This window comes from Aethalodelphis obliquidens, unplaced genomic scaffold, assembly GCF_003676395.1.
Source record: "Aethalodelphis obliquidens isolate GAN/ISIS:26980383/991018 unplaced genomic scaffold, ASM367639v1 scaffold4, whole genome shotgun sequence".
In the NCBI taxonomy this organism is placed as follows: Eukaryota; Metazoa; Chordata; class Mammalia; order Artiodactyla; family Delphinidae; genus Aethalodelphis; species Aethalodelphis obliquidens.
This window is the reverse complement of record NW_020837948.1, coordinates 69,842,987-69,865,429: the sequence shown is the minus strand read 5'-3', so window position 1 is coordinate 69,865,429 and position 22,443 is coordinate 69,842,987. Positions and strand designations below refer to the sequence as shown.

The following is a 22,443-nucleotide window of genomic DNA, read 5'->3' as shown; positions in this document are numbered from 1 at the left end:
TTTGGCCGGCTAGAGTACACACTGAAGTTTCCAGGAATATCATACCCGGTCCCATTTGGGATTGTACCAAAACTTGCTCACCATGTCACAAGAGCATCAGTAATGGCAACGCAGCTAATGGTATTTGAGACATGTATCTGTGTCATCCTGTATCTGCAACTCTTGAATTCATGGGAATTATGCATAAAGGTGCTGTATACTTATTTAGTCCTTATTTCAAATGTCAAATATAAAGGAAGAATGACAAGAATATTCAGTTGACTTTACCTTTACTTCTCTTCAATCCAAATTAATTTTTATTTATTTATTTTTGGCTGCATTGGGGCTTCGTTGCTGCATGCAGGCTTTCTCTAGTTGTGGCAAGCGGGGGCTACTCTTCGTTGCATTGTGCGGGCTTCTCATTGCGGTGGTTTTTGTTGCGGACCACAGGCTCTAGGCACACGGGCTTCAGGTGCGCAGGCTTCAGTAGTTGTGGCACGCAGGCTCTAGAGCACAGGCTCAGTAGTTGTGGCGCACGAGCTTAGTTGCTCCGCGCCATGTGGGATCTTCCTGGACCAGGGCTCGAACCCGTGTCCCCTGCATTGGCAGGCAGATTCTTAACCACTGTGCCACCAGGGAAGTCCCCCAAATTAATTTTTATAAGTAGATGCAAGTACTTGCCTATCTCATTATATCTTTCTGATATAATCATGCTTAGGTATTTATTTAAATTTTGAAATGAATATTGCTTTATTATGAATTACTTCCTTTTTATTTCATCATTATATATAAAAATGTTAATTTTAATTATGTGTAGGTTGGTTACCTGTGAATTGCATTTCAGCAGAATAAAGAGTATTGACCCTGATCCAGTTGTGAATGATTGCTCTGTCTAGACTATAAACTCCATGAGATCAAGGACCTCTTGTTTCCCACTGTACTCCAGTTCCGAAAACAGTATCTGATACATGGTAAACACTCAATTAACAAAATTAATATATAACTTTGTTTTAATGTAAAAATGTTTTAACTTGCTCAAATAAAATTGAAGCAGGAGGGAGATTCTACAGTTGGATTCTACAGTTCCAATTCTACGTGGATTCTACAGCTCCATGCCTGAGCATACCACAATCTTGCTTCCAAATCCATGGGCACCCCAGTTGAATAAGCACAAAAAAATGCTAGTTTATTTTTTTGTTTGATAGATTAACAACTATAAAGAATATAATGGTGCATTATTTCATTTTTCTACATTTATTTTCTATGTATTCTATGGTATTATATAAATACATCGTAAGTTGACTCAGTTCCTTTTTGGAAAGAGTTACCCACTACTTCTAAGAAATAAATTACAGTCCTTACCATTGTAAAGCTGCTTGCAAAGCTTTGTCACATTATCTCATTTGATCCTCAGAACCATATGGATATGCAAATATGGATAATCCCATCCTACTGCTGAGGAAGCTAAACTTCAGAGACTAAGTGACTTGCTTAACTAGAGAGGTTTAGTGTCCCACAGCCAGTAATTGATGGAACTTGGAACTGAACCTATACCTTCTGCTGCCAAAGCCTGTGGAGTTTGGTTTGCTTTGGTTTGATTGCTTAGTTGGTCGGTTTTTACTAATGCCTTCACAAATCAAAAAGGATACTTTCCAAATGTAAAGTAGAGTTTCACATTTATATTTATGCAAAGACACATTTCAGGAGGGGGGAGAAGGATAGAAACCTGTCATAAGTTTATCCAAATGATCATTCCTAGGAATGAGTTTCATAAAAACCTAAGGAAAGGGCTTCCCTGGTGGTGCAGTGGTTGAGAGTCTGCCTGCCGATGCAGGGGACACGGGTTCATGCCCCGGTCCGGGAAGATCCCACATGCCGCGGAGTGGCTAGGCCCGTGAGCCATGGCCGCTGAGCCTGCGCGTCCCGAGCCTGTGCTCCGCAACCAGAGAGGCCACAACAGTGAGAGGCCCGCATACCACAAAAAAAAGAAAAAAAAATTATTTCCACATTCACAGTGGAAGCAATTTTAATAAAGTGCTGTTCATACTCTTCTTGGCATATATAAGTGTAAGGCCATCAAGATCCTGTAGAAGCTTTGCCTCAGCCTCAGAACATCTTTATAAAGTGAGTATTAGCACATTGAGAATGGGCAGTTTCACCATCACCACCTGACTTGTCACTGATATTAGGAAGTTCCAAGCTATGGTGCAAGAAAGCAACATAGGCCTCAAGTATATTGTGGGGTTGGAAGCTGTGTTTCTCAATCATGCCCAGTAGGGAAGAGTTGGGAGTGGTGCCCTCGCTCCCCAGGGGACTCCTGACTGCTACATGCAGTTCTGCTGCTGCCTGAAAGGTCTCCCAGCCAGTTGGATGGGTCATTTTGAAAGAACTCCTCTGCTGAAACCCAAGTCACTCAGTTCCTACATTCAACTTGAGCCTTTCAGATTGTACTACAACTACATTCAGTTGTGTTTGTTGGCATTTAAGCCATCAAGACTGTCTATTTGCCAAGGTGCTTAAAAGTTGTAATATCTGTGACTTGATTTCCATGGCTCTTGGTCTGTACTGTCACTGTTCTATTAGGAAATGTTCCCCCAGAGGTTGTATTAACCCTATTCACTAATAGGGACATCATATTCTTTGGGGTATGGGTGAAGAAGAAATGATAAAAATATATGGAAAACATAAAACCATACTATTTCATTGAAACTGTTGAAAAATATTTTTATTTCAGTATTTAAAAAATAAATGTGCCAAAGAAATAGAGAATTTATATTCATTCATTAATTTATTCAACAAGTATGTATGAGTACCAACTATGTGGCAGGCACTGTTCCAATCACTGAAATACTGAAGTAAATAAAACAAAGTTCTCATTTCCAGAAGCTGACATCCTAGTGGGGAAAGGGATGACAAGCTAACTAAAATACATAAAAATATATATAATATATCAGGTGGTAATTGGGTGCTGGGAAGAAAAGTAGAAGAAGAAAGAGAGGAGGGTGGAGGGAGTGGATGCTGTTTTGGCTCAGGTGGTTGGGAAAGTTCTGTCTGACGAAGTGACATTGGGGAGACAATCTGAGTGGAATAGAGGGATAGCTGTCTAAGGCAGGACCTTCCACGCCAGTGGAGCAACAGCCCATGTGAAAGCCTGAGGTGGACACATCCTTGCCACGTCCAGGGAATACGGGAAGGGGGCCAGGGTTACTGGAATGGGGTGCGTGAAAGGGAGAGAAGAGGAGATGGGGTTGAATACAGAGTGGAAAGGGGCTTCTGAGGCCACATTATGAGCCACAGGATTTGGATTTTACTCTGAATTTGTTGCAAATGTATTAAAAAGTTTTGAGTGTGTCAAGATCTTAAATAGGTTTTTTTAAGCAGCACTCTTGCCATTGTGTGGATAATGGATTGGAATGGGTGTCGGTATGGAGTGGAAGCAGGAAAACCAGTTAGGGATACTGTTGCAATACACTTGGAGGAAAAATAAATAAATTTGGTTGGTACAGTGCTTGGCACATAGTGACATTCCACAAATATTTGTTGAATGAATAAATGAATGAGCAAGTGAAACTAAGCGGTGCAGTGGATAAGACTCCATGCTCCCACTGCAGGGGGTCTGGGTTCAATCCCTGGTCCGGGAACTAGCTCCCACATGCATGCTTCAACTAAGAGTTCACATGTCACAACTGGGGAGCCCTCATGCTACAACTAAGGAGCCCACCTGCTGCAACTAAGACCCAGATCAACCAAAAAAAAAAAAAAAAAGTTATTCATCTCCTAAAGATGGATTCAATTCATTTTATCTATGTGTATTTCTTATAGGTATGTACTCTTCGATATAATAGCTAACTTTTATATTTTCAATTTAACCTATACAATTTGCTGCTGAACCTACTATTCTGGTAGGTCTTATTGTTAAAGGATTATCCATTCTTGCTTCTCCCTTTTGAGTCTGGGAAGATATTGGGTTGGCCAAAAAGTTTGTTTGGGTTTTTTCCATAAGATGGTACAGAAAAACCCAAACGAACTTTTTGGCCAACCCAATATAATCCATACCCCATGCCTTGTGTTATAATCGTGCACATGCATACACACACACGTGCACACACACACACACATGCACACAGACTTCCTGCCACCTCACAATCACACCATTACAGTTTGAAGTTAGATTAAGAAAATCTTTAGCAAGGACCTAACTGAATGGTTTCTCATATTTGGACACAAGTTCAGTTTCTGGCATATCACAGCCATGCCTCTGTGTTGCTATGGCTAAGTATAATTCTCTACATCTAAGAAAGTGACATGATAGAAAAACAATATTTTTTAAACGAACCTCTGTCTGGCCAAGGAACATAGGATTCGAAGAGGAAGATCCTAGAGACAAGAATCACCAAGGTAGCTTGTTTAAAATCCTAGGTACCTAGATTCCATGGGTGATTTATGGTTTTGACTCCTTACCAGCAACTCCAAAGATCCATGTACATATTTCTAATTTTGATGAGGCAAAACTTTAAAACTCCCACCTTGGAGGCTGGTATGCAAGAGAATGTCATCCAGCTTGTACATGAGCCTGGCCAACCCCTAGGATCTCATGTCCAATGTGACTTTGATATTCTCTACTGTTTGTGTCTATGTATCTTATGGGGACAATATTATGTTATAGTTGTATTTCAGAATTATCCAAGTCAATGGACTTATTCCTCATAAATGCTAAAAGCCAAAAGAAGTTGGAATTTGGATATGCAGCCTTTGACTGACAGTGAAACATCCAAATAGAGGTGACTCATGGTTGAAAATATTAGATGAAAAGGGCAGGGTAGAGTTGGGGAAGTTGAAGACCTACAGATAAATGAGGACTTTGAGGAAGGAAGAATATAGAGAGAAGAACAGAGGCCTTCACTGTCCCATTTCAGCCCTTTAGCTTACTACCCTGACTGACAAGTTTCTCTGGCCCTCAAACCTGCTGCTTCAATAGAAAACTTCTGTTGGTTCTTATAAGGTAAATTTAAATTTGCCTTGCCCCATGACAGCCTAAAAAATTATATGTCTCATTTATCTTCATAAAGACCAAACACTTTAACAGAGAAGCCATTTGTTGTACAACAAATTAACTTATTTTTGAACTATCCTCCTGTTGTCACCAAACATCTTTAAAGTCACCTTAAAATTAACATTAACTTTTTGATAAACTTCCACAATATCCACTTTGTTGCGGGGTTTAGAATATTTCTTAGATGTGTAGTTCTTGTTTCCATACAAAGAAATGTGTGTAAAGTTAAATAGAGTAAGATAGTAGTGAGAATTAACTGTTTGTTCTAGCTCTTAAAAAAAAAACAAAAAAAACCCGCTGCTTCACCTCTGAGTCTAGGCTTGTCTGCCCGCTCCGGGCACTTCATCTTTGTGATTCCTCAGCCTGTCCTGGGCCAGGGATAGCTCAGTTAGGGGATTATCCCACTCTCTTGGTTCCCTCCCTAGAGGCTTCAACTCTGGGCATTCATCAAAGACTTTCTCCTCTATTTCACTGTCAAAGGCTCAAGATTCAAGTTTTCACCTCAGCAGAATTACAAATCATTACACGTTATTGAACTTTCGGGTAGCAAACCAATAGTTAAATGATATATTCTGGTATCAGTACATCAGCTGTCTGACCCATAGCCCCTAAGCTCAGTTTTAAGAAAAATGTAAAGGTAAGATAAAATTATCTGCACTTTTAAAAGATTCATCACAAGTGGTCCCTGAAATAGCAAATATACTTAGGATAGCCCCCAAAGAATTCAATTTACAAAAAAAAAAAAGTGGAGGAGGAGAAGAATGTGCAGAACTTTTAGAAAACACTGCTGCCTGGTCTCCCAGCCAGGTGCTTGTAAGTAGTAAGGTGCCCAGGGCAGAGGTAAGATACTTAACAGGGAATCTCCTACTCCTGGCAGCAGCAGCAGAGGACCCTGGGAGCCAAGGCCCATGGACCACAAACAAACACAAGAGCCCAGAGAGTCAGAAGTAGGACAGTGGGTGGCAGCACCAAGCCAGAGCAGGATGAAAATGCGATTGTGAGGTAAAAGCAGTTGGGGAACAAGGAAGGTCTGTGAGCTGGGGCAGGGTGTCTGTTATGTGTTGGGCTATCTTGAAGGGCTAACAAAGGCAACAGTGGTTATTGTGTTCGCCTACGACACTGCCACTCTTATTTTCTTTCAGAGGCAAGTAATTGAAACTGGCTTGGATATAAAAAACAAAGTTATTTTAAGCATTTTGTCCTTACTGATGATTACTTTATATTTTTCTTTGTTTATTTCTGACACAGATACTTTTCTTTTCTTTCGACTTTTTATTGGGTTATAACATATGGAGAAAAGCACTCATTATCTGTATAGGGTTTGAGAAATTTTCACTAACTGAACACATCCTTGTAACCAGCGCCCCAATCAAGAAACAAAACATGACCAGGACCTGAGCAGACCTCCAGTCTCTACCTGCCTAAAGATAACTGGTATGGATCTTCTACTATGTAAGAGAAAAAGAAACAAGAAAGAGTTTACCCCAGACTAAAGAGGGAACAAGAGCCACCTCACAAATTACCAGGAATTTAGTCCATCTACGTTGTAACCCAAAAGCCAACTATAAGAAGTGGACGGGGGCTTCCCTGGTGGCGCAGCGGTTAAGAATCCACCTGCCAATGCAGGGGACACGGATTTGAGCCCTGGTCCAGGAAGATCCCACATGCCGCAGAGCAACTAAGCCTGAGCGCCACAACTACTGAGCCTGCGCTCTAGAGCCCGTGCTCCGCAACAAGAGAAGCCACCGCAATGAGAAGCCTACTCACTGCAATGAAGAGTAGCCCCCGCTCTCAACTACAGAAAGCCCGCGCACAGCAACAAAGACCCAGTGCCACCAAAAATAAATAAATAAAATAATTTTTTTAAAAAAAGAAAAGCATTGAAAAAAATGCATCTGACTGTATGTAATATGGCAAAATAAAAAAAAATTTTTAATTAAAGAGAGACTTTCTAGACATTCAAACCCGCTTGACTACATTTCCTTATTCAGCTGTCTCTGAAAAGTCAATGATAGGGGACTTCCCTGGTGGCGCAGTGGTTGAGAATCCGCCTGCCATTGCAGGGGACACGGTTCGAGCCCTGGTCCGAGAAGATCCCACGTGCCGCGGAGCAAATAAGCCCGTGCACCACAACTACTGAACCTGCGCTCTAGAGCCCACGAGCCACAACTACTGAAGCCTGTGCGCCTAGAGGCCACGCTCCACAACGAGAGAAGCCACCGCAATGAGAAGCCTGCGCACCACAACGAAGAGTAGCCTCTGCTCACCGCAACCAGAGAAAGCCTGCGCGCAGCAACGAAGACCCAACGCAGCCAAAAAATAAATAAATTTTAAAAAGTCAATGATTGGGTTGCTCCTGGAATTAACAGGGCAGAGCTTTGATCCCAGCTCCAGTGAGGGATTAGGAGGGAGAGCAGCTCCTCAGAGCTATGAAGTAACCTCCAGCCTGTCTACATACCAGAACCCTGGAGACTCTTATTTAAAACACAGATGCCAGGCCTGACTCCAGGTCTCCTGAAAGTAGCTCCCTCAGGGCATAGGGGCACCAGAGGCGTGACCACAGATATGCCATTGTTATCTGATCCTCTCCCTCAGAGTAGCTGAGGGCTGGAGGTGGGTTCTGCAGGCCCTGCCAGGAGTGTCCTGAGGACCTGGGCAGCATTCTAGGAGAAAGTGCCTCTTACCTGTTCCTCTTTGCATGATGATGAAGTTCCAGAAGTAACATCCTAAAGGAATGTCAGATAAAGGCCTTGAGGAGAGTCAAGTCAGGCCTCCCAGCGAGGCCAGGAATAATACAGAGCCCAAGGAGATGGGAACAGGAGGTTTGAGGCAGAACCAGAGCTGCAGTGCAAATAGCTAGAATGAACTTTTAGCCAGGAGCTTTTAAAGAGACAAGGATCACAGCTTCATCTACTACGGATTCTTGCCCAAAAAACTGAAACTAAACCTGACCATACCTCATTTTTATGAGGCAACTACCGACTTACAGGAAATGCAGAGGATGGAAAAATATGGGGAATTGCAATTGGCAACGTCTGGAATGTGGGGAAGTCTATAAGTGACCGGGTATTTGCAACTACAAGGAAGTGGGGTGCGGTGGGTGGAGGGAGAGCCCATAGAGGTTTGAGACAAATCAACCATTCACAGCATGTGGAATTATTTAGATCATAATTCAACCTACTGTAAAAATGATAAAAACTAAAAATTTTAAAAAGCAATTGGGAGACAATTGGAAGATGGAATACTGAATAGGTATTTGAAGATAATCAAGAATTATAGTTTAAAATTGTATTGCAGTTATCTTTTAAAAGACTCAGTCTTTAAGGGCTGTGGTTTTAGAACTTTAACATGCATCAGAATCACCTGGAGAACTTGTTAAAATGCAGATTACTGTGTCTCATCCCCAAGATTTTCTAATTCTGTAGAACTTTGTTGGAGCCCGAAAATTTCCATTTTTAACAAGCTGGATGATGGGTACATGAGGGTCTTTATTCCTATTCTGTCTACTCTTGTTATGTTTGAAATTTCTATTTTGAACTTTTTTAAGATAAGGGAAGAGAAAAAAATAGAAAAAGCATTTGACAATATCCAATTCCTGATTTTTTAAAAAAATCTCTCAACAAACTAGAGAATACAAGGGAGCTTCCTCAACCTAATAAGAATCTATGAAGGGCTTCCTTGGTGGTGCAATGGTTAAGAATCCGCCTGCCAATGCAGGGGACACAGATTTGAGCCCTGGTCTGGGAAGATCCCACATGCCACGGAGCAACTAAGCCCGTGTGCCACAACTACTGAGCCTGCGCTCTAGAGCCCACGAGCCACAACTACTGAGCCCACATGCCACAACTACTGAAGTCCGTGCGCCTAGGACCCATGCTCTGCAACAAGAGCAGCCACCGCAATGAGAAGCCCGTGCACCACAACGAAGAGTAGCCCCCGCTCGCCACAACTAGAGAAAGCCCATGCACAGCAACAAAGACCCAACGCAGCCAAAAATATTAATTAATTTTTTTAAGAAAAGAATCTATGAAAGTCCTCAGGTAACATTGTATCTGATAAAAGACTGAATACTTTCTCCCTAAGATCAGCAACGAGACAAGGATATCTGCTCTCATCATTTCTATTCAACATTGTACTGGCTAGCTAGTACAATGAGGCAAGAAAAAGAAAGAAAAAGCATCCAAATCGGAAAGAATAAGTAAAACCGTCTTTATCTGCAGACAGCATGATAGCCTATGTAGAAAATCCTTTGAGGTCTACAAAACAGCTGCTAGAACTAAGAAGAAGGTTTTGCAATACTGTGGCAAGGACAGACAGACAGGCTGGGTAGGAGCTGGATGGCTGTGGGGAAGGGTTTTCTATCTTTATTTTTCTAAAGCCCCTAGGAGCTTTTTTTCCTCCTGAGCTTGCATCCTATCACAACCTGGGGGCCTTCCCTGACTGATATTGAGAGTGAAGACTTATTCCTTACTTAATCGTATTTCTCCAAGGAGAAATTCCTGAGAGCCATGGCTCTCAAACTTGTCTGCACACTGGAATCACTTGGGGAACTTCGAAAACTCCTGCTGCCCGGGTTCCACCTCCATGGATTGTGATTTAATTATACTGAGGTATGGCCTGGATGTAGGATCCCCAATTCTGATGTACAATGTACCTTGAGAACCACTGCCCTACAGGAATATTTCTGGCCTGGTAACCTCTGTGAACAGTGAGTTTAGGAGGTGAAACTGGGCGAGCATGGCTCAGGCTCTACTGGATTTTATGTGGGATCTGCCTGCCTTTAAAGTTTAGTGATTCTGTTCTGCTACTCTGAGCCGTAAATTGTACGGCAAGGGGCAGAGGGAACAGGAGGTGGGAGAAGACTATGGCTGTCTAGGAGTGACTGACTATGACAAGGTAAATCTAGCTAGTTCAGATATAAGGAAGTCCACTTAGTCATCAGACTTAAAGCCATCTATTCCCAAAATCTTACCTCCCCAACATTTATTTGGAAAAAGTTCAAAGCATATATACTCACCACATACATTCAGTACATTCATCAGTTGTTAATACTGTGTTCCATTTGTCATCTTTCTCTCTCTTATTTTTTTCCTTTTTTCTTTTTTGGCTGAACCTATGTAGTTCAATAGGTATCTCTTAAGAACAAAGGCATTTTTCTACTTAATCATGATACAAGTTTTACCCTCAGGAAGTTTAACATTGATACATTATTATCTATTATACATTCCATATTTATATTACCCTAGTTTACCTCAAAAGTTCCTTTATACCTGTTTTAAAGACCGTACACTGCATTTACTGGTCTTGTCTCTTTACTATCCATAATCTATAGAATAAGCTCCCTCCTTTTCAGAAGACACTGACAAGTTTGAAAAGGCCAGACTGTGTCATAAAATACACCATAATGATGCTTCCTTATGATTAATTCATGTTAAATATTTAGCATCAATACCAGGTTCGTGATGTCGTATGCTTCCAATTGCATCACATCAGTAAGAACACAATGTCAGTTTGTGCCAGTATCTCCGATGCTAGATTTAATCACTTTGGTTAACGTGGTGCCCACCAGATCTCTTCATTTTAAAGGTATCTTTTCCCTTTATACTTAATAAGTAACCTGTTGGGTGATACTGTGAGCCCATACGAATATCCTGTTCCCCAACAAACTTATACCCATGGTTTTAGCAACCATGGATAATCAGTTATTACTGATTGCAAATAGTGATTTGCAGTAGTGGTATTTGCAAATAGTGATTTTCTAATTCTATCATTCCTTCTACTTTTTTTTTAAAAAAAACTGTTTATTTATTTTGTAAGAATGTACCCCTAGTCCAAAGTTAACTATGTTTAAAAAAATTTTTGGCCAAAAAATTTACAAAAACATTTTCAGTTCAACCTAATGAAAGTGATGTCTAGAAAATATTTGACATCATTAAGTCTGCCTTAGATAGTGCCGATTCTAAAGTATTCCTAAGACACGGTGTTCTGGAAGACAAATGTGCTTCTGTGGTGCTGCGTGGCGTATGCAGCAGCCGTGACTGGCTACAGGTGAGCCCTGGCAGGCTCCTTCCTCCTGACGCTGGGGGACTGTGAGAGGAGTCAGACGTAGGCCTCCAGGGCTGCATGGAACTCTGTGAGACACTGGACCAGCTGCTGGAACTTGGGCCTCTCCTCCGGACCTAAGGCCCAGCAACAAGCCATCACAGCAAATAGTTCAGCAGGACAGTTGATCGGCTGGGCTATTCGGTAACCATCTATCAGGTACGCGGCCATCTCCAACGGGTCGATGTCCACGTAGGGCGTTTGGCCCAGAGTCATGAGCTCCCACAGCGTCACTCCAAAGGCCCACACATCACTAGCACTGGAGAACTCATTATTCACCAGACTTTCAAGAGCCATCCACCGAACTGGCCTGTTTTCGTTGTCCCCCAGACAATGAGAGTCCATAGGGAACAAGTCTCTGGAGAAGGTATCGTCTGTGATCTTAACTTGAAGTCTGTCATCCATGACACAGTTCCTAGCAGCCAGGTCTTGGTGGATGACTTCCCTTCTGGCCAGACAGTTCATTCCACAAGCAATCTGAATAGCCATGTGCACAGGTCTTGTTGAGAAATTGCTTGTGGATTTTCGGCCTCTACTAATCTGCACTGCCGTAAAAACAATTTAAGATTCCCCAATTCATGTAAGGCAATATCACCATGGGCTTTTCTCCTTCTTCTATACAGACATGAGTAATAGGAAGAAGATTCCTGTGATGAAGACCTCGTAGCTTACAACTTTCAGTAAGCATCATTGTCACCTGAATTTCAGAAGCTTGATCTTTAACTGTTTTTAACAAATGCTTGTTTTTCCTTATTTGGATCTTTTTCATCTACTAAAATCCCATGGAAAACACGCCCAGAAGTACCTTCTTGGAGTACATCTTTTAGAGTTATCCTCTCCCTGGATATTGCGATATCCTTCACCTTAGCTTTGGCTTTCAAAAGAGTGACACTTCTCAGGTCATTCTTCTCTATCCGCAAGGTGGGATAACCTGAGGAGCTGGCGATAGGAGTTGCATTGTTGGGTGTGTCGGTTCTCAGATACTGAGTCGTCTGGTTAGATGGCTGAGACAGCCCTTGGGAACTACTGCTGGCACTGATGCTGTCATCCAGTTCAATCCTTTTCATACGAAGAAGGTGCAAAACAGCTAATATTATTGCTACGAGAAATATTACTGCACAGCAAACCCCTACGCTGATATAAAACACACACGTAGAAGTGGTTGGAGCCGCATGTACAGGATCATAAATAGTTCTGCTAGTGTTTTTGTCCAAGGATGACGTTTTTACTTCTTCAAGTTTTTTGTAGCACATTTTCCTTCGTTTAAAATTTAAGACTGTAAAGTTTTTTGAAGAATTTACTGTCAAGTTGAGCTGCATTAGTATCATAACCTCAGAATCTACTTTGCCAGTACAGGAAAGCTCGACCGGAAGCACTGATAAAGTGCGTGGAGCTTCCCCCTGAGCAGAAATGTTGACCTGGGGCACGTCCATAGCCAGGAAATTGTCTACTTGGAATCCCAGCTTATATTCAACCTTGGACTTTGCATGCCAAGTGAAGTGCAGGAAATTTGTCTCGCTGGGTACTAACGGGTTAAAGGATAGGGCGTAGTGACTAATAAGATCATTTCTCACATAATAAAGTTCTGCAACAAAACCGATGAGCCGGCGCACCTCGTCCTCTCTCAGGCAGAGGCTCACGCCAGGCCCCGCGTACGCGGGAGGCAGCGCCGGCGGCCTCGGGGCAGGGGCGGCGGCAGGGCTCTCAGGCCGTGGGTCCACGGGAGGCGGCCCCGGCCCAGCGGCCCCGGCCGCGCCGTCCTGCGCATGGCCTCCGCCGCCGACGCCGAGGAGAAGCGTGGGCCGCCCGCCGCGCCGCCGCCGCCCACCCCCGGCCCCGAGCCCCTCACAGCCCCGAGCCGGAGGCGGCCGCCCAGCTCATCGCGCCGCCGGCCCGTGGCAGCCTGCCGCCGCTTCAGACCGCGGGAGCGCGCCGCCGCCGCCGCCACCTCCTCCTCGGCCGCACCTTCCGCTGCGGGAGGCGGGCCTCCTTCCACATTTTTAACTGGAGTTCTTTTATAAAAAAGAGCTTTCCTCCCTTCCCCTCACTGCCTGCTTTTTGAGTATGACTATGGACGCAGGGATTCCTTGTTTATTTATCAAATTACGATCCATTTCTGTCATTTGTCTTTTTGAAACCAGCTCTTGTGTTGTTTCCATATATCCCCGTTAGTTTTTAAATAGTGTCTTTATTTCTGCTACAAGATATTTTAAGCTCATATAATATATTTCCTTCTCCAGACCTGGAAGCAGCCGTTTCTCCAAGAAGTTCCCATTCCTTTTGACTGGAAATGGTATTTATTATGCCATTTCTCTTTGATACAAAGTTTTGTTTTGTTTTGTTTTTATCTTTATCTGCCTGACTCCTACATCTATCTCCAAGTTTGTTCCAAACTCGGGCAGGTGAAAAATAAGGGGTTATGTATTAAACCCTTTACCCTTCAATACCTGACCCAGTGTAACATAGAATAGGCTCACAACTTATCTTTACAGTACTGTATTGATTCAACAAATATTTTTTGAATGCTTACACTGTGCTAAGCACCCGGGATAAAATTTGAAACAAGACACACACAGTCATGGCCTTCCTGTGCTTACAGTCTAGTGGAGAAGGCAAATATGAATCAAATGATCATATAAATATTTAACTACAAACACTGTAAATCTCTAAAACTAGGCACACTGAGTTCTAGGCATACATCAAGGAGTCTGGCGTATTCTGGGTTGGGAAGGGTTCCCTTAAAATAGGAACTTAGAAGGACTTCCCTGGCGGTCCAGTGGTTAAGACTCTGCACTTCCACTGCAGAGGACACAGGTTCGATCCCTGGTCGGGGAACTAAGATCCCGCATGCTGCGTGGCATGGCCGATAAATAAATAAATAAATAGGAACTGAGATCTAGGATCTGAAAAGTGGATAGGAGTTACTCAGTTCAAGGGGAAAAGGCGTGTGTGTGTGTGTGTGTGTGTGTGTGTGTTGGGGGTAGTGGTGCTGGTGGCAGAGGGTATGGGAGTAGTGAGTCTAGCAGGTTCTGAGGTAAAGAGAGGAAATTGGAATATCTGAGAAACAAGAAAAATGCTGAGGTCTTTACTGTCATAAGCTAGGGTAAGGGACTATGGGGTAGCTGGCAGGCTGGGCAGATGCTCACTCCATAGGACCCTGAGGGCACAGAAGTGAGATTGGAGTTGATAATGCTGAGAGTTTAGGAACACATAGGTACACAAAGCCAATAAACAAACATGCTCCAAGAGCCTTCAAAGGCAGGGTGGAGGTCTCTGGAGGAAGAGAAAGAGATGGATAAGAGCTGGAATTTTGTGTGGATCTTCTGCAGAGAGGAGGAAGGGATAGGTGAGAGGTTACGGGAGGGAACAGTCTGAGCACAGGGCTGACCTTCCCCCTTCCCTTACTCTGAAGGATCTGCCCTTGTGCTCTCCTAAGATGTGGCGCCACTGAAAACCTGGTCCCGGGCTTCCCTGGTGGCGCAGTGGTTGAGAGTCCGCCTTCCAATTCAGGGGACACGGGTTCATGCCCCGGTCCAGGAGGATCCCACATGCCGCGGAGCGGCTGGGCCCGTGAGCCATGGCCGCTGGGCCTGCGCGTCCGGAGCCTATGCCCCGCGATGGGAGAGGCCACGACAGTGAGAGGCCCGCGTACCACAAAAAAAAAAAAAAAAAAACACACAAAAAAACCTGGTCTGTCTCAGCCCTGGACAGGTGGAAAATTTTAGCAGTGATAGCTGGGAGGAAGGGAGTCCAGAGAATAATCTGAATGATTCCTTAAAGCTACATACAATCTGTGAGGCATGTGGGAGTGCTCTAAAAAAAATTTTTTTATAAGTTTGCCAACTCCTTTTACAATGCTAGCAGAACTGACACCAAATCTGATTGACATAGTAAATGCAAAGAGAAAGGAGTAACATAAAAGTTACCATCTTAACCATTTTCAAGCGTACAGTTCAAGTAGTGTTAAGTACATTCACGTTATTGTGGAACCAATCTCCAGACCTATTTTCTTTTATTTTTTTTCCTTTTTTTTTTTTGCGGTAAGCGGGCGTCTCACCGTTGCGGCCTCTCCCGTTGCGGAGCACAGGCTCCGGACGCGCAGGCTCAGCGGCCATGGCTCACGGGCCCAGCCGCTCCGCGGCATGTGGGATCCTCCTGGACCGGGGCACGAACCCGCGTCCCCTGCATCGGCAGGCGGACTCTCAACCACTGCGCCACCAGGGAAGCCCTCCAGAACTATTTTCATCTTGTGAAACTGAAACTCTGTACCCATTTATCCATTGATGGACACTTGAGTGGCTCCCACCTTTTGGCTAATGTAAAGAATGCTATGAGCATGGGTGTACAAATACCTCTTTGAGTCCCTGCTTTCAGTTCTTTTGTATATATACCCAAAGGTGGAATTGCTAGATTACATGGTAATTCTATTTTTAATTTTTTGAGGAACTATTATACCAAACTTTTCTCCATTGCAACTGCAAAAGGCTTTCAATTTCTCCAATTTACCACTCTTTATTGGTTCCTGTTTGGGTTTTTTTTTTCCATACTGGCCATCCTAATGAGTGTGCATTTATTTTTAAAGTATACATGTTTATTGTGGAAATTAGAGATACAGAAAAATATAAATGAAAGAAAAAAGTAAAAACAAACTGTTTTTAAATGTTCCATTTTAAAATGAGAAAGCATAGGGTTGCTATGTAAACATAAAAAGAACCTTTGTTTAAAGAAATGCAAAGAGATTAATTAATAGAAGAGTGAGCAAAGGACAGGCACGGGAAGGTTGCCAGGGATGAAACAGAAGTAGCCAATATTATGTAAAAGGGTTGGTATCTGGTACTGGGGAGACGAGGGTAGGAGCCTGCCTAGTTCACTGGCTACTTCCACCTGGTGAGGACACTGTTGGAGGGGCCTCCTGCAGCTACTACAGCTGGAGGGGTGTCAAAAACACTCTGCTCTGCCCTGCACAGACTATAACCCCAACCGGTTTATCCACTGAATACAAAAAAACGGAGGCTAGACAGCCAGAGGAAACATTTCCTTCCCTAACACCAAAACAAATGATATATTTGGAATGCTCCGCAGAAAATACAGAAGAGAATCGAGCCCTTTAAAAGCTCTAAAAACACAAATGAGGTGGTCAAACTACACATTTTGTTTTAGAGATAAGAATGCTGGGAAAGAATTTTGGAAAAGCAAGAATATTAAAGCACTTTGTCCAGACTGCAATGCCAGACAATAGTTTACCCTGCACTCATTCAGTTATCATGCTGATAGCGAAGCAGCTCACCTGGGGAACTCTGGAGGCGCAGCAGCTCCCACTGGAATCTGAAGCTATGTGGTGGTCTTAAAACAGGCCCCAAAATGCTTGGAAACACCTCCTGTCAAGAGGCGGCCGCTCTGTCTCCCGAATGAATCCAGTGGGCTTCTGACTGTTTCAGCTGATAGAGTATGACAGAAATGAGGCCATGTGATTTCTGGAGTTGGGTCCTGAAAGGCTATGCAGATTCCCCCCAGTTTTCTTGGACCACTCACTCTACAGAAGTTTCTTTTCTGGGTCCTCACTCTAGAAACCCAGCCGCCATGCTGGGAAAAGCCAAGCTTGGGAGAGGCCAAGTGTTGGCACCAGCTGACAGCCCAGCTGAGCCCAGCCTTGGAGTCATCTCAGCCCAGGTGCCTCACATGTGAATAAAGAAGCCTCCAGATGATTGCAGCCCTCAGCCTTTCAAGGCATTCCCAGCCTTCTGAATCTTCAGAACAAGAGGCCTCAGTCATGGAAGAGAGATGACTAGGTCCTGTCTGAGTTCCTGATCCACAGAACCTGTGGTAGTTTATCTTTCAATGTCTTTGGGATCATGTGTTGTGCAACAGGAGATAACCAAACCAAATAGTTAAATTACTAGCACTACAAAGAAAGAAATTTCAACTACTGGTTAAGACTATTAATTCACCTGTGTCTAGTAGAAGAGTTAGTGGTGTTACAGGTACTTAAAAATCAAAGAACTTGGACGATTCAGCTAGCAGTCACTTTCTAGGAATGCTGTCCTCAGTCCACAGATAGATTATTCTTACGGGTGAAAATCCGGGTAGGGCTGTGGAGATGGATCACTCTTGATCTTATGGCTGAGTCTCGCATCAGTGGAAATTCCCTATGTCTGTAGGGATTTTGCAATAATGTTTGATGACAAAGAGGATGTCCTGTAAGATTCCCCATGTGGGAAAAAGATGTTGTCCTAGGTGCTGTGAGCTTCCTAGACCTCAGTCTAGAGGAGACTATGATGAGCTAGCCCCTCACTGAGGACTTACTTTCTTAAATGCAGTGGTGGAAAGAGCTGGCTGGGGTCGAGGTAGAGAGCGTTTCTGCTCAGTCCCTTGGAGTCCTCTTGGGGTTTAACAGAAGACTGGAATGGCTGGTTATAGTGCTGATAAACCCTGGGAATCTATAGTACATACATAGGATGACAGATGGTCTATGAACAAACAAACTGTAGAATTACTTTGGATGTGATTATTTCTGGCTAGGGCGGAGGTGTGGGCAGTGGCAGAGGAGGGAGTGGTGATCCTGGTATACCCATTATTAAAACAGTTTCCAGTTTTGTCTGCATCTGTTATTGAACACACAGTGAATCAAACAAATATAACAAGTCAGGAGCTTCAATAAAAATTGATGGACCTTTGGAAGGATCTTAAAACGAGCTCATGACCATTACAGGATCATAGGTTAGACACTGAATCCACAGTATTTGCTAACAAATAAAATAATAATAATAATATATATACAAATATTAAGGGATTGTTATCAAAAGAATTTTCTAATAGTAAAAGCAGTATTTGGATACAAATTTAACTCTTTATTATGTAAAATTTTAAACATATGAATGAGTGGAGAGAATAGTATAGCAAACCCACAATTTCAATAATTAGCAACGTATGGCCAATGCTGCTTCATCTATAGCCCCACCCACTCTTTCCCAGCCCAGCTTATACCTGCTTCATTACCATTTCACTGGAAAACTGTAGTACTGTTTCTTAAGCTGGGGCCCCAAATAACTCACGTGACGTGGACTTACCCCAGACCTGTTGCTTAGAGCCAAACCTGAGTTCAGCCAAAATCAACCCAACCAACCCACAGACCCATGAGTGGAAAAATAAATATTTGTTGTTGCAAACCACTGAGATTTTGAGGTTGTTTTGTTAAGTAGTATTATTTGTCGATAGTTACCTGAAATTTATAACAAAATGTTAACAGTGGTCTTCTTTGGGTGGAGGGGATATAAGTAGATTTTTCATTTTCCAATTGTACTTTTTGTATTTTCCACATTTTCTACTTTTAGCTTACACTATCTTTTAAATTAGACTTGGAAAAATAATATATTTGAAAAGAAGAATTCGAAGGAAAAAAAACCAATGAAAATAATGAAGTCGTTTCTCCTTCCCAATTCTGTACTTAAACTAGAATAAACTTGTTTACTTTCCACAGTACATGCAAGGTACAATCAACTAAGCATTGAAAGTTTCACATTGTAAACGCTGTAAAAAAAAAAAAATGTTATGTCTTAACAACCAAATCATTACGGGCTTGTCTTGGTGCCCTTCTTCTTGAAGGCTTCCCTATTTAGACAGATGCACTGGCCCGTCTTTCCTCCACTGCCTCTAAACCCATAAACCGCACATTTCTGCCTTGTTCTAACAACCTTTTCCATTTGTAGAACAAGGAAAGGAGAAACTGAAGGATCAATATGTTATTCAATTACCAAATAATTAGGGGTAAAGATTTGAAATGTAGCTCTTACAGTATTGAAGAATCCCACCATCTGGCTATATATAAGCCATGGTAATACTCTGCCCCATTTTCTTACCTCATGTATCAGAGTAGAAAGTTATTTATCAATACAGCCCATGTCTTTTTCCATATTATCCCACATTATCTTCGATTATTAAAAATTGTGTCATACATATGTTTGCCAGCTGGTTACGTACAGCCATAAAAACATATCCCCTACAAGGACACGTTTGAAAAAATTAGTGACAACATGAATGAGCCTGGAAGACATCACACTAAGTGAAATAAGCCAGACTTAGAAAGACAAATACTGCATGATTCGCCGATATGAGTAGTCAAACTCATAGAAGTAGTCAAACTCATAGAAGCAGAGAGTAGAACGGTGGTTGCCTGGGGCTGGGTGGGAGGGGAAAATGGGGAGATATTGGTCAAAGGGCACAAAGTTTCAGTTATGCAAGATGAATAAGTTCTGGATATCTAATGTACGGTGTGGTAACTGTAGTTAACGATACTGTATTATATACTTGATATTTGCTAAAAGAGTAGATCTTAAGTGTTCTTACCACAAAAAAAGCAAGAAAGCAAGAAGAAAGGAAAGAAGGAAGAAAGGAAGGAAGGAAGGAAATGGTAACTATGTGAAGTGATGAATTTGTTAATTAGATTGATTGTGGTGATCGTTTCACAATGTATTTAAAACATCAAGTTGCATACCTTAAATATATACAATTCCTATTTGTCAATAATACCTCAGTAAAGCTGGAAAAAAGAAAAGAAAAATATGCATGCATACAACAATGAATTAGGCAAAGATAAACTCATTGTAGTACAGGTCTCACACATTCCTTAAGTGTTAGAGCCTATTAAGAAATGACAAGAGGGCTTCCCTGGTGGCGCAGTGGTTGAGAGTCCGCCTGCCGATGCAGGGGACACGGGTCTGGGAAGATCCCACATGCCGCGGAGAGGCTGTGCCCATGAGCCATGACCACTGAGCCTGCGCGTCCGGAGCCTGTGCTCTGCAACGGGAGAGGCCACAACAGTGAGAGGGCTGCGTACCGCAAAAAAAAAAAAAAAAAAAGAAAGACTCCTGTACAAAAATGACAATGTGACTGTGAATCACAGATATTCTAAAAGTAATTGTGATATTCAGTTTGGGGATTCATGTGTTTGACCCTAGGAGGAAAGACCAAGAAGAATCTGCATAATTAGTCCATAGTAGTCAACAGTAGTCCAGAAGAAAGAAATTGGAAGTCATTGAAGTGCCGAAGGAGGCCACTAGATACGGAAACAAATCACACACCACACCACCAGCACCATCACCATCACCACCATCAGCATCACCACCAGCCAGCAGCAACAGGTGTTCCCTTCCCTCCTATAGCCAGGGACACAAAATTAGATACTACTCCTTTGAAGTAACTCTGATTCAACTAGGACAAAATATATTGCACTTTTATGCAAAAGTGCTCTCTAGTGAAAGAAATAATGGCAAACGAAATGTACTTTAAATGAGGAATTGCCTTACTAGGCTACTTTGCCTGTAGGTAGGAAATTGATTTACATTGTTAAAAATCGCAGTCTTAAAGCTTCTCTCTTGGCAACTGTGATTACTCTTACAATGGGTAGGGCAATTTCAGAAAGCATTTATCTTGATTCACTTTGCAAAATGGTACAAAGAAAGCTGGAGAGTTATACAGTACACAGGTGAGGAAAATATATGGAAAAGTACCATAATGTAAGCAATCAGTTCACAAGACACCACAGGGCTATCTACTAATGAAAATCAGAAACTGCATTGATCTGTGAATCAGTAGTCAGCCTGGAAGGCTGATTCAAAGACATCCAAGATGTGAGACCCTGAGCAGTTTATTCCAATGACATACATCAACCTTTCTGTGAGGACTAGATGTAATTTTACCTCTATATGTCAGGTATGATTCTTAGCCCCAAAACTCATGACTCCAAGAAATAGAACTGCTTCTGTTTTTTATAAGTCGAACTTAATGTCTAACCCTGACCTTTACCCTTATTTGCTTGATCCTATTTAACAGATAAAAATTTACCCTCAGTTCTTTCCACGGTTTTCTGAAGGTATGGGAAGGTGGGGTGAGGGAGCATGACTTTTGTCATCTGACCTTAGACATGGCCCTCGCGATGCCCACTGACCTTCCCTCCCTCTCCCCATGGATTCAACATCCCCTTTCTACAGCCGCAAGGTCCAGAAATCTTTACTAGGCTCTTTCTGGACCTGTCTGACCAGATGCCCCCTGCAGCCATTTCTCCCCAGAGAAACTATCAAAGGAAGGTGAAGGTCCCCTCTGCTCTCAGAAGCCAAAGGTATCTCTCAGCCTCTTCAGATCCATTTCCTCCCCGTCCCTAGAAAATTAAAATACCATTACTCCCTTGAGGATTACTAAATGTAACCTAGGATGTTTTTGAGAAGAATATGTGGTACGTGTACAGTATATTATTTAACATCACAGTAGAGCTTTGGGCAGCATTACATAATCAAACACATCCATATTTCTGCAGTAAAATATGTGAATATTCACTCTGTGTGGATGAATAAAAAGATGGTCTCTCCTTGCCCAAGTCAGATTTGGCCACCAAATACATGTGCTGCAAACTTAAAACTTTGGGTTTCATAATCACAAAGATTGTGGATCTGTAACTGAATTTGAGCAAGTCAGATATGAGTCTGATGTAACTCCGCTCCAGTGCAATAGAAAGTCAAAAAAGGAAGGTGATGTTAAGGGCTCATAAGGTTTGTAAAGACATCACGGAGGAGAAAGCACTTGAACAAAGTCTGGATAACGTGTGGAATTTGCAAAGATCAGAAAATAAAAAGCATCCCATGTGAGGAATAGAAAGAACTTGATTATACTAAATATCATCTGTCATGAGGAAAGTGCAAACTAAAACAATACTGAGATAACACTATATACCTACTAGAATGTCTAAAATCCAAAAATCTGAAAATATCAAATTCCGATGAGAATGTGGAGCAACAGAAACTCTCAATCATTGCTGGTGGGAATGTAAAATGGTACAGCCGCTTTGGAAGACATTTTGGCAGTTTTTTTACAAAGCTACACATGGTCTTACCATACAATTGTGCTCCTAGGCATTTATCCATTCGATTTGAAAGCCTATGTACTCACAAAAAACCACATGTGAATGTTTATAGCAGCTTTAGTCATAATCCTCCCACACTGGAAGCAACCAAGATGTCCTTCAACAGGTGAATGCATAAAGAACTGTGGTACATCCGGACAATGGATCATTACTGAGCAACAGAAAGGAATGAGCTATCAAACTACACAAAGACATGGAGGTATCTTAAATGAATATTTCTGAGTGAAGCTATCTAATCCAAAAAGGCTACATACTGCATGATTCCATTCATATGACATTATGGAAAAGGCAAAACTAGAGAGATGGTAAATAGATTAGTGGATGTCAGGGGTTCAGGGTGGGGAAGGGTTGAACCGGCGAAACACAGAGGATTTTTTAGGACAGTGAAACTATCCTG

General features: G+C 42.4%; 1 pseudogene; it reads right to left on the bottom strand.

Moving 5' to 3' along the window:
- Positions 1 to 11,052: 11,052 nt before the first annotated feature.
- LOC113617686 (tyrosine-protein kinase RYK pseudogene) lies at positions 11,053 to 13,011 on the bottom strand (annotated as a pseudogene).
- Positions 13,012 to 22,443: the final 9,432 nt, after the last annotated feature.